Genomic DNA, 13,642 nt, shown 5'->3' with positions numbered 1-13,642 from the left:
CAAGGCAGTAGTCATCTAGCAGTTGCATACACGTACATGCAAAGTATAAACCTGCGTGTGCCTTTGTGTCATGTGTCTACCTCTAGATGAATGGGTTATGGCCCATGCACACACACTGCCCTCCCCATAGCCCTACTATGACAAACCTGCTGATGTCATCCACTTTGAAATACACCTTTAGGAAAAGAGTGGCCCAGTAATCTCTGTGGTGCATCCTATGACTGCATAATGCTGTAGTGTGATAAACTAAGTAGGTAGAAGTTCTAATCCCTGACATGGCAACTGTGTGTGTGTGTGTGTGTGTGTGTGTGTGTGTGTGTGTGTGTGTGTGTGTGTGTGTGTGTGTCTGTGTAGGGAGCAGTGCTTTGTAGGCTAGTCACACTCATTACAATTCAAATGCCCTACTTTGGCAAGGTTGCTGATATCATTCACTGTGAAATACACCTTTGAGAAAAAAATAGCCCAGTAATCTCCATGGCGCATCCTATAACTGTGTAATGCTGTAGTATGATCTAGTACTTTGATAGGAGCTCTGTTCCCACACATGGCAAGTGTGGATGTTTGTGTGTGTGTTTCTTTGTTTGTGTAGGGAGCAATGCTTTTTAGGTTAGTCACACTCACTACAATTCAAATGCCCTACCTTGTCAAGGTTGCTGATGTCATTCACTGTGAAATACACCTTTGTGAAAGGAGTAGCCCAGTAATCTCTGCGGTGTGTTCTATAACTGTATAATGCTGTAGTGTGATAAACTAGTTAGGTAGGAATTCTAATCCGAGACATGACAAGTGTGTGTGAGTCTCTATCTGGTAGAGGGCAATGCTTTTTAAGCTAATCACACTCACTACAATTTAAATGCCCTAGTTTGGCAAGGCTGCTGATGTCATTCACTGTGAAATACAGCTTTGGGAAAGAAATAGCTCCATAATCTCTGTGGCTCCTCCTATAACTGCTTAATGCTGTAGTGTGATAAACTAGCTAGGTAGGAGTTCTAATCCCAGGCATGGCAAGTGTGTGTTTGTGTATCTCTGTTTTAGTAGGGGGTGATGCTTTTTAGGCTAGTCAAACTTAGTAAAATTCAAATACCCTACTTTGGCAAGCCTGCTGACATCATTCACTGTGAAATACACCTTTGGGAAAAGAGTAACCCAGTAATTTATGTGGTGCATCCTATAACAGCTTAATGCTGCAGTGTGATATAGTACTTTGGTAGGTGCTCTATTCGCACACATGGTAAGTGTGGATGTTTGTGTGTGTGTTTCTTTGTCTGTGTAGGGAGCAATGCTTTTTAGGCTAGTCACACTCACTACAATTCAAATGCCCTACTTTGGCAAGCCTGATGATGTCATTCACTGTGAAATACACCTTTGGGAAAAGAGTAACCCAGCACTCTCTGTGGTGCATCCTATAACAGTGTAATGCTGTAGCATGAAATAGTACTTTTGTAGGGATTCTATTCCCAACATGGCAAGTGTGAATGTCTGTGTGTGCGTGTGTGTTTCTTTGTTTGTGTATGGTGCAATGCTTTTAAGGTCATTCACAGTCACTACAACCTCAAATAACCTTCTTTGGCAAGCTCACTGATGTCAAACCCAGAGAAATACACCTTTGGGGAAGGAGTACTCCAGAAGTGTCTGTGGTGCATTCTATAACTGCGTAATGCTGTAGTGTAATAAACTAGTTAGGTAGGAGTTCTAATCCCAGAGATGGCAAGTGTCTGTGTGTCTGTGTTTGTCATTCATATCCTGTGTGGAAGTGGCTGTGAGTGTGTAGCAACTGGACTCATTGTGGAGAGGGTTTTGCAAATTTCTTATATGGTGGCCCTATTATATGTCACAATGTCCACCTTATAAGGATAACAGATTTGAAATACCTGAGAGGCTGGAGTGACAATCCATACCCCTACATGTGACATCAAGGCCTGGTGAACAAAGTTAGCGACCCTTGCATTACACAGAGAACACTCTCAACCCATGTCTCATCTACAAACACAGTTGCCTAGGCAACAACTGCTATGTTGGTAGTACCCTACTTATAGCCCACAGATAGTAACCATGGTTTGATTGCAGTGGACTACAGTGGGCATGGCACCCTGTCCATCAGTACAATAGGCACATAAATGCAGATAGTGTGCCTTCTCTATATTCCCCACTGGACGCCTTCAACACCTGTGCTGCCATCAAATGTGACCCACAAAGGATATACCATGCCTTAAACACATGCCCTGTATGGACAGATGCCACTGACACCAGAGAATACCCGTATCATGCTATCAATATAAGTGCAGGATCAATCTGCTGTCCATTACCAGTTCTCAGCACATGAGGCCAGGACAGGCACATCTGATGATAAACAGTTTACACAACATGGGCCAGACACCCCAGGTACAGTTCCACATGTCACTGCACATGCATGTGGGACTTGTGCACATCCCAGACAGTGCCCATGTCATGGACTAAAGAGCACATACATGGTAAGAATTGCACAGCAATATCCACACACAATGGTTACCCAAGTGACTGGATGGTGAATACAATGCCCACCTTTGTGGGCCAATCCAGACACTACACCCTTGAGCCACACTGCAGACCATTGTCATGTGGCCTGATGCCAAGGTATATTCTTCACCTAGCCTTGTATAGCCTTCTGCCACAGTCAACCGCTGCACACCCATGAAGCAATGCATGCATGCATGTCAGTACTGGCACCCTGTGTCTGTGTGTGTGGTCTATGATGCTTTTGATTGCATTCACACTCACTACAACCCCCATTGGCATACTGAAGCATGCTGTCTGATGTCAGATACCTTTGTATACCCTTTGCACATATATCCTCTGGATAACCCCTGTGGTGCATGTGATACCTCTACAGTACTGAATTGTGGTAAACTAACTAGTTAGGAAGTGTATTCCTGACCCTGCCAAGTGTGTCAATGTGTGTGAGTCCCTGAGAGAGTGTGGCTGTGTTGATGCTGACACCTGTTCATTTGGACAGGCACGTGTACTACGCCTATCATATTGCTACCATATCACTGTTGCAGATGTCATTCACCATCCCATATATGTTTGGAAAGCTTCTCAACATGTAAGCTATGTGGCGCATGTAATAACTGCACAGCCATGTGAAAGCAATGCATAATCAGTCAGGGGTTTGAAACCCTGTACTGGTAGGTGTGTGACACAAACATGCTTAAGTTTTACTCTCCCACCCCCTCACTGACTTAATTTGTCTCTGTTTCTCTCACTCCTTCTCTGGTGGATGTGGAAAACTACACCTGCTTTGCTTAGGCAGCAGCATTTGTTTTGTAAGTGATGCTCATGATCAGCTGATGGCCTCTGCACAAATTGCAGCCCTCCTCTAGCTGATTGCATGTGGAACAGCTGTGGTAACATTCCCATAGCCAATTGCATGGAAACATACTCCAGTATCTAGGAACATCATGTTCATGTTGGGCCTTTTCATTCACTGTGAGCAGGACCTAGACCTGGTGTTTGGCAAACAGCTTCACAGATGGATGTGGGATTTACCTCTAACAACATACACTGTGGAAACAGGTCAACACACAGGAGGGGATGTGCCTGACATGATTACAGAATGTAAGTGTTGCTATTCTGCATTTGGAGTAATGTTGGTTTAACAGGGTGTGTGTGGATATGGCTGGTCTACATGTTTTAATACCTGTCATGACAGTGCTATGTTTCTGAGGAAATCCCCATATGTAGGGTCATCTGCAGACTGGGCAGTGTATGGTGCCTTTTATTTCTTGTGTCACTCACAGAACACCTATCTGAGAACTACAGAAGCGTAGTGTGAGGATTGCAGTCAGTAAATGGTGACAGCCATGAGAGTTACTGACTTCATATCCCTCATAAGACATATGTCACAACAAACCGTGTTACAACAGTAAATGTATGAGGTTATCACAGCAACATGTCAATATTGGCCCTGTGTGTGTGCCTCCAGCCACAACTCTGTCAACCTTTATACATATGTCATGCAGTAAGAGGTGCATATGTTCTGTACACCATTATTTATTGACATCATATCAGATAAAAAGCCAGTGAGATATCAGACTGCTACTCATGTTATGTATAGTAGGGGTTATATTTGATGACATAACCTGGACATTCTGTGATTGTGTGTGCAGTACTGAGGTCTGTGTACTTATGGTGATTGTCGACAGTGTGTGTAATGCAAATATGTACCTTGGCCTGTGTACAGACTGTGGTAGATATCATTGTTCTTGGTCCTGTTCTATCTGATGTTACATAGTGATCCAGTATATGGTACCCTATATGCTTACATGTTTGTAGGGCCAAACACAGACATGTCCCATACCACAGACAGGCATCGGACCACACTGTGTAGTGACCCAGTATATGTAGGGTTAGTGTGTGAATGGCATATATGAGGATGGTGTTGATCAGACAGTCCATATACTGTAATATTAAGCTAGCTTACCATAAGTGGCTGTGTTCACATTGGTTGTAGTTATGCACTTTCACACAGGTGTCTGGTATTCTGTGCTGTGACATGCCTGTAGAGCCTGCTATATTTGCAGGTACACGTGAATTCCCCCATAAGAAATGTAGGCCAGTGTTGTGGCAGTCTGCCTGTAGCCTGCACAGTGCTTCGTTACATGCCTAGCAGCTATGTGTACTTACCCAGTGTGATGTTCTGTCTAGATATTTGCCAGATGTACTGCTGCCAGGCCATCATAACTGTCATGTATTTCTGACAAAGCAGTGGGATGTTGTACAGATGTATGTCGCTAACTAGCGGGTAGTATGTGGCCATGTGACATTTGCACTAGCTGTTACTATGTGTCAGGACAGACAGGACTGTGTGAATGCATAACCTATGGGGTCAAATGTATTCCATTATTTACGTGATATACCCATCCACATGGCTTTTAACATCCACATTGTCAGACTTGGTCCACATGTCTTGCACTAAGGGGTTCTGTGTATACCTCTGGACTGACCAGAGTGTATCAGACTGTCCAAATTTATTGGCCACATCTCTGTTGTAGTCCACAAGATCATTACTGTGCTAGCAGTGGTACTGTAGTATGATGTCCTTAGGATGTCTGTCAGTAGCCAATGGTGCACATGTTAAAAGCAGATGTGACTTTGCACACACAACATGTCAGTTAAGTCAACCCCTATTACAGTAGCAACAGTCTACATATATACCTGCAATAAATATATGTATATATGTATATATAATTATCCATATATCTATATAGATATATACACATATACATATCGGCTTACATAGATGGATATGTATATGTACACACACACATATATATATATATATATATATATATATATATATATATATACACACACATATAAACACTCACATATATACATATACACAGCAATATATGTCTACACATATACAGATAGTAATACATATGCACATATACTTATGTATATCTACACATATATTGACAGTAATAGGTATACCAGGATAGATATGTATGCACATATAGTTATATATATATATATATATATATATATATATATATATATATATATATATATATATATATATATATACACACACACACACACACAAAGAGATCTACACATGGACATATAAATAATGCACTATACAGATGTGTATACAGACAGATGTATGACTATACATGTGTATGTACATGTAGACATATATCAACATATGTATATGTATATATCAATATTCCAGTCATGTGTAAACATCACAGTTATGTATACCCTCCCAGATGTATATCACCATATGTATCTGATATGTGTACATTATGATAATACAACATATGTGATGCAACAGTCATATTAATAGCAAGTACTACGCAATTGTGAAAGTAAAGGCAATTGTTCAATACTAATCAATATGTGTATTGACAGATATATTGGAAAAACAACAGCTGTCTTCATAGTGGTCATGATGTAGTGGTTAAGTGTTGTGACTGTAGTGTACAGGTGTCTGGGTTCAAGACCTGCAAGGGCTGTTCATTTTGTTGCTGGGCAGAACAAGGGCTGTCTGATATATTGTGGTTAAGGCAGCTTTAAGTACATTTGCATGGGTTTGTGCATAGCTAAGCAGTGCTAAGCTACGGGTAAACATACAGGCGTTTACACAGTGTAGGCTTTGCTTACCAGTATGCAAATCAACTTAGCTGTTATATTGGAGCAATGTTGATACCTGCTAAGCATGGCTTAGCTCTGGTAACCAGTTCACACCACCCAGCCCAATAACATAGCAGGGTAACGACATCTGTAATAAGTGTATGTAATGCCAAGTACAATGCATGTGCCTATGCACTGCAATAGCAAGGGATGTGAGTGTCATGCCTGGGACACAGAAGTATATGAGGTCTTTACAGCACTGTTATCCATGTGAATGTGTTACATACAGGGGTAGTAGCCCAGGGTACATGCTGTCACATTGGCATGTAGTGTATCATGGCAGTACTACTGTTGACAGTGCTTTCCCAAGAGTAGAATGCTAAATTTAGTACTGACAACAGGCACACCTGCAGGCATAGCTGGACTCTGACGCCTCCCTGTTGTATCCCTGGTGTTTGAGCTGTGTCACAGTATATATCCCTTACTGGATAATGATCCGACATGTGGAATGTAACTGTAGACTACCATCTGTACAGCGCATGTTAGTGAGGGCTTCCGACATGTAGTTATGGCATACATATTGTTGTCAAACATCTGTCTGTTAACGCATTCATCCTACTGCATAGCTACTTGCCAAGCTGATGACTGTCCGTCCTGTACAGATGTTCAGATGACAGGTATCTAGCTGGGATATGTACAAGCAAACTATGCTTGACTGACACTTACATGTCTGCCCAGCTGTGTAAGAACTGGCACATATAGGAGACAGCACCCTGTATGCACCACATGCCATGGGTACTGCCACTACACTACCACAGTAAACAGAACAGGCTTGAGTACAGGTCTCCATCACAGTCACTAAACATTTGTTGTAATACATGTTGCATACATGTCAACTTGATCACCTCAGTGGCCATGTACAGGAGGCACCCAAAGGATTGGCTGATGCATGTCACTCTCACCCTGAGGGTCACCTTAGTGGTGTCTGTTGATAGATTGCCTGCTAAAACATGGCAGGTGGCAGAATACCACTGTGCATGCATCCCCTACACAACCCATCTCTCCATGGACAATAGCTAGATACACAGCCTTGACCACCTGCAGCGATGCACCCCAGTACTGACACATGTGTACTTGTGCATTACTGAGTATATTAACACCCATTACCATAGTCAGTTGTGGCTGCTGCTGTATGGGACATTATATATACCCTGTTATGCTCCTCTGCATACTGGCTACATGAGCCTTGCGGTACCAGCACAACAGTATTGTACAAATGGGTCGATAGGCATGGGATACCCACTGAGTTCTAGCAAGTTTGTGTATGTGTGCATGTCTGTATATCTGTAGGGTACAGCATTCAGAGGCCACATACTCCTATTACACTACCCATTGCTACACAGTACTACAGAAAGTATTCTTGCTGCCCATAGGTGAGGCATGACAATGCAACACCCTACTATGCCTGTGGCATGTGCATTGGATACATATCCCTGTCATGCCACTGTTGGGATATACAATGGGTTGTATCACAGTCGTGGGGAATGTGTTATGGTGGGTATGTCAGAGTGTCATCGTGGGTTTCAGGGAGTACAATATCCACTGGGGAATGTGGGTGCTGTGTACAATGTCATTGCAACAAGGTACACCCGGTATATGTCCCATGTACCACTTTATGGTAACCACTGTTACCCTCAACCATGCAGGTAACTGATATCACAATCCAGCCCAGTTATGCATGTGCTGTGTGCAGCCTACCTGTAACACATTGGACACACGGTCAAGTTAGTTAGCAGAGATAGGCCCTGGTCTCTCAGACGTGTGTCTGCCTGTTATGTGTCTGTTAATGTGTATATGAAGGTATGTCACACTATGTATTGTCCATAAACAGCGATTACATCACCCATTAGCATACTCTACATGTCTGGGGATGTTCTGCATGCAACATGTACCCTGGAACACACCTCTCCGTAAATGCTGTGTGGTGTGTGCAATGAAAGCCACACACTTCAGTAGCACTACATACCTAGGTAGGGATCTAGTCCCAGTGTTGCCAAGTAAGAGAGTGCATGTATGTGGATGGGTCTACATCAGGTTGCAGATTATACACATCCCAGTGGGTCACCTTTTCATGTGGCACAGGCAATAACTGTTATACAAACCTGTGACATGAGTTCAACTGTACCCCAGATATGTCAGAGCCATGGTGTCACCACAGTGCCATACCCCATTGTGGAATATGACTGCAGACCATCCTCATGCTGACACATGTACACCTACAACACAAATGGATAACATTATGGAGACCACAATCAACCAGTGCTACTTACAGCTATAATGCATCTTTGCTGGATGGCTACACTACCTGACATGTATGCATTAAACTTTACTCCTGATAACATGTTACACTGCAGTACTTTAGTACACTGCTGTACAGTCACCATGTGCATCAGAACCATATTAGCCTGTCCCTGCATCAATGTTATGGATGGCAGGGATGTGGCACAGGTATCATCATATGCACAGGGTGCGTTGTTGGTTTGTCAGAGGCTGAGGGTGGGCCATACATTTGACACCATGTGTGTGGGTGAGGGGTTTAATGAGGTAAACTGGGCATGGTGATGTGGTGTGTGTAGGTTTGGGGTTGCCCTAGGTGTGTTCACATAGGTGTGGGTATGCATGCACACAGTTCTGCCATGTGGATGCTCCACACAGCTGTTTATGGACAGCTGCAGACCATACCTGGCAGGGTGTGCAGTTCACTGCCTCCGGCCATAAACAAATGGACTGTGCCTGTCAGGGGTTCCATGGGCACGTCCATGTACAGGCCTCGATGTGCTACTCTCCCCTGATGATGACAGATGCCCGCTGTAACCAGGTCCCTCCTGGGACTGGCAAGGACCACGTGCTCATGGCCTGCTGGGTGTGTTGTGGACAGCACCCTCCAGCAGTGCCGGGGCTGGTACTGCAACTACGGGAGCCCCTTGGTGTCCTAGCATTTCCACACTGACTGCCAGATTTTGGCGTTGCTGGCCTACTTCCATGCAGCCATCACTGCACTCCCACCACACGTTCAAGCACGAACAAACCACGGTCGATGACGGCCATCATCTCACCACACCATCTATCCTTGATCTCGGTAAAAGCACAAATGACACCAGCCAGTTGACGGATGTTGCCGCTTGCAGGTGTGAGAGCAGCCCTCTGCAGCCTCACACCCTGCCTGGTGTAATATTCCATATGTGCCAGCACCACCATGACAGCCTTAAACATGTTCCTGGCGGTACCAGTTATGGCACATCTTCCAGGGGCATGATGACCAGCGGCCCTTCCACGAGCACCGTGGGACATTTGCCTATGAGGTGCCATGCCAGACATCTGGCTATGCCTGCTGTGACCAGACACAGTAGGCATGGTTACCACACTCTCCTGTGAACTGCCACCAAACACCGGCTGTCCCTCCACTATGGCTGCTGGTGATGGGGTATGTATAGGCATTGAAACTGTGTGAGGTTGGGGTGGCTAAAAGGGGGGATGTCAAATGATTGTGCTGTTTCAGCCCCTGACAACCCCACCTGTGCCTCAACAGTACTATCATCATCTTTGGTGTCTCTATGGACACCAACATCAGATTTGCATGCAGGAGGGACCCTGACCCACCTCAGCACCTGTGGGGGAAAACAAGAAACGCACCTTAAGACCTGTAGAGCATTGCATAACAGCACACACACACACACACACACACACACACACACACACACACACACACACACACACACACACACACACACACACACACATGCACCACCTTATAGCTAACTGTCTGTGACTTTACAGGCAGTCCAACATTTATTCCCATGCATTCTCCATCCTGCATCACACTTGGTAACATGCACTCATTAATACCACTCATTAACATATCATTCCTCTTAATGCCTAGACAAGTGATCACAACACAAGACCTGTTACTCCATTACCTCCCTGACCTGAGTGGAGTGGTTTTACATGGCCTCACTGCTGTCATTCAATGTTCACCCTGTGTATGTCCAGACATCGTGAGCATGGCCCCTATATGTGAGGGGCTACTATGTTCATGCCATAATATCACACACTGGAGTGTTATTTGTAAGTATTGCTCAGTACATGCCAGATATGCTGCTTAATCAACCTATCATATCACAAGGGTAATATATGGATATACTCCCTGGTGTTGTCTAGTAATTCCTCAATGCATATGTAGTGCTGCATATGTGGGTTGTCAGTTACCTCTCTACTGAATGTGAAGTTAAGGGTATACCTGGTGTCTACCTTCCCCCTCCCAATGCATGTTCCATGCTACAGACCTTATTATACTATCAGCTGTTCTGTGATTACATACATGACATGTATTCCTGGTGTGTCATGTGTCAGTCCATGTCCATGTAATGCACGATCCCAAAGGGAAGTACTGCTGTATGAACAACCCCACAATCACACAGGGGCATACATGAACACCCACACAAATGCACACACATGCACACACACATCCTACATGTATCACCCTCCGTCCACTTCACCAGAGTGACCCTACAGACAAAATAACCACCCACCAAGACACACACACACACACACACACACACACACACACACACACACACACATATAGGTGAGGTTGCACAATGATAGTACACACAGTCCTCCTATTACCCATCTGCCAACATGCATAATATCTGGTACACAACAGCATGCAGTGCAGCTATAGTCAATCCATGCTAGCAACAGTATACATGTGTGTGATGCATGTGTTGTGTTAGTAGGTGATGCCCCTTCCCCTGGATACCACTGCATCCATGTACACAGTATTGCTGTGCACCTGCTCTGCACCCTGCCAGGTACTGTGCAGCAAACCTCACAGGTGTACAACCCATTTCTGAATGCATAGTACTGTGTCAGTTATGTCAGCTCTAATGCTCACAGTCCATATGTTTTTCAGCAACACATATCTGGGATGATATCTGGACAGATGTCATTTGTGAATGCCTGATGTCTGGTTTACAGATCTCAACATCAGCGGACCATGTATGACCAATCCAATATTATTACACTGACAACCGTCAGAGCATACCATGGCTATGGGTAGTGTACACACCCTTACTGATATGTCACACCCTTCCTTGATCTGCGATGGGACTGCATCACTGCATATATTAACAGTACATGAGCCCTATATGTGACATATGTCCTGTACATTCACATGCAATGTCTATGGAATGTGTTAGGTGTACAGATGCTGTCCACGATGCATACACTCCATGTGTGCATATGTGTGCACACCCTTATGATGGTTTGTTGCACCTATTGTTATGTGTACTACAGCAGTCACTACTCCTGGCAGGGGTATACTAGCATGGGGCATCTGCATTTGCCAGTGTATGTTCAGTCTGCCCTACACATGTCCTACAAATCTGCATGATTGCAAGGTCTACTCATGTGCACATCCCTTGGTGTTCACACACTGCCATCACTATTGCTGTGGGGATAGGGTTACATCTGCCACAGTTCCTGAACCTGACTGTGGGCAGATACAGCCATTCTTAGCATCCTTAGGATCTCTGCTGCAGTGCACTGGTGTGTCATGCTGACAACCCCACCCCACCTTCAGCCTTTTTGCAGATGCTTGACAAGTAAGGCCTACACATGTGGGTCAGTTTGCAGTGTCCCCATACACTGCACACCACATGTTACAGCCTAGTCCCAACTGATAATGTGGAATACAGTAATATATTATGCCATAGTGTAATTCTGTAACAGTTGCATTGTACTAGTGATATATATATATACTGTTGTTGCACTGTATTACGGGTGATGTTTCAGACATGTCCCTACTGAAGGCCATGTCTCCCACCATTATGTTACTCCCTGTGAACATATTCCACAATGACAGGATGTTAGCTATCTTGCAGGTGTCTGACATACCCTACCAATACCCCATCATGGTCATCACTGTGATGCCATGCATTTAACAGCAACAGTAAGTGCACATGTACAGCATGCATTCTGGGTAGGTGTGTTAGATGTGTGCAGGGAATATACCATAGAAATTACATGCCCGGTGTATTGGCAAGCATCAACATAAACCATACTCACTGGCTACAGGCTGCTGCCTTGGTGGTATACTGGAGGGACCTACATAAGAGGATGAGAGATGCAAAGTCAGTGGCCACACCTGTGGCATTGCTACAGGGTGGGTGTCTCATTACAGTACATCAACAGGACGTTGGTACATCTGTTTATCACTACTATGCAGCAACAAACTATATCTATGACATGTCAGACATGCATGTTCTGTCTGTACAGATGTGGATGCATATGCAACAGTGGTCTACTGATGTGCCCTGTGTCCTTACCTGCACACTCTTCAGCTGATGTGTGGGTAACACCCACCTCCACAATGGTGTCCAGCAGTTGTTGGCTATGTGGATGGGCAGATGCCATGAGGCTGGCGAGGAGCTCCTCAACACGTATCAGGGGGGATGGATGGCATGCCCCCCCCTGTTGCGAGGTGATTCTCCCCATACTGCAGCAGCACGCCGGTGGGCATTGCGAAGCAGGTCAGAACAATGATGTCAGAACTGCTCATAGCTGAGGTTGTGCAGTCCAACATCATTAACCCTGTGGACTAGGTCAGTCCACAGGGCAGTCCGCTCCTGCTGCTCATAGGCGGCCTGGCCAAACAGGACAGGGTAGTGCTGGATTAGGTGGTTTATCACTATGTCATTCTCAGCAGCTGAGTAAGCTGGGAGCCGTCCATGTGACATCTTGCCTGAAAGACATAAAGATGGAAACAGGTCTGAGCAACTCATACAGCAAGGTAATCACAGTTCTAAATACACATCTGTGTCATCCCCCCACCGTATCAGTAACAACAAACTGTACATATAACTCAGTAGGTATGGCTTCAGCTTACTACCAGTTGGACAGATATTGTATTGTACCTCAGTTTGTGCTATGTGTTTGTAGCCTTGTTCCTTGTGTGGACACTATAATTGCTGGCCTGTTACTGACTATTCACCTGCATGCCATCATTGTTAGGGTGACTATGGTTCCATATATGACTGTAGCATGCTTGCTTTGTGATTGTTGCACATCTGACATTCTGTGTTATTGGGGAAATCTATGCATGCTGTTGGACATGTTCCGGGATTGTGTAGACTATTACTACCCACATATGTTCTATAACAGTGACACAATAGCATGTTTGGGGAATATTTGCTAGAAAAAACACCTCTCTAAACTCATCTGGCCATGTTACCAGGCCACACCATATGTTGGGACCCACCCTGGGGCCTCTTCATGTACTCGTCCAGCACTACCTTCAGGTGTAACCAACAAAAAGGATGTTGCCCTCCCCGTAGGCACACACAGGCATGATCTTGTCCACCAAGGTCAGATCCAGGGTCTGTTCCATAACGGGCTCCACAGACACATGTGGAATGTGCTGCATCACCTTGAGGCACCCAGTACACATTCACAGGTTCCACATGCTCCT

This window comes from Protopterus annectens, chromosome 5.part1 (assembly GCF_019279795.1).
Source record: "Protopterus annectens isolate FY-2018-M chromosome 5.part1, PAN1.0, whole genome shotgun sequence".
Lineage (NCBI taxonomy): Eukaryota > Metazoa > Chordata > Ceratodontiformes > Protopteridae > Protopterus > Protopterus annectens.
This window is presented reverse-complemented; position numbering follows the sequence as displayed.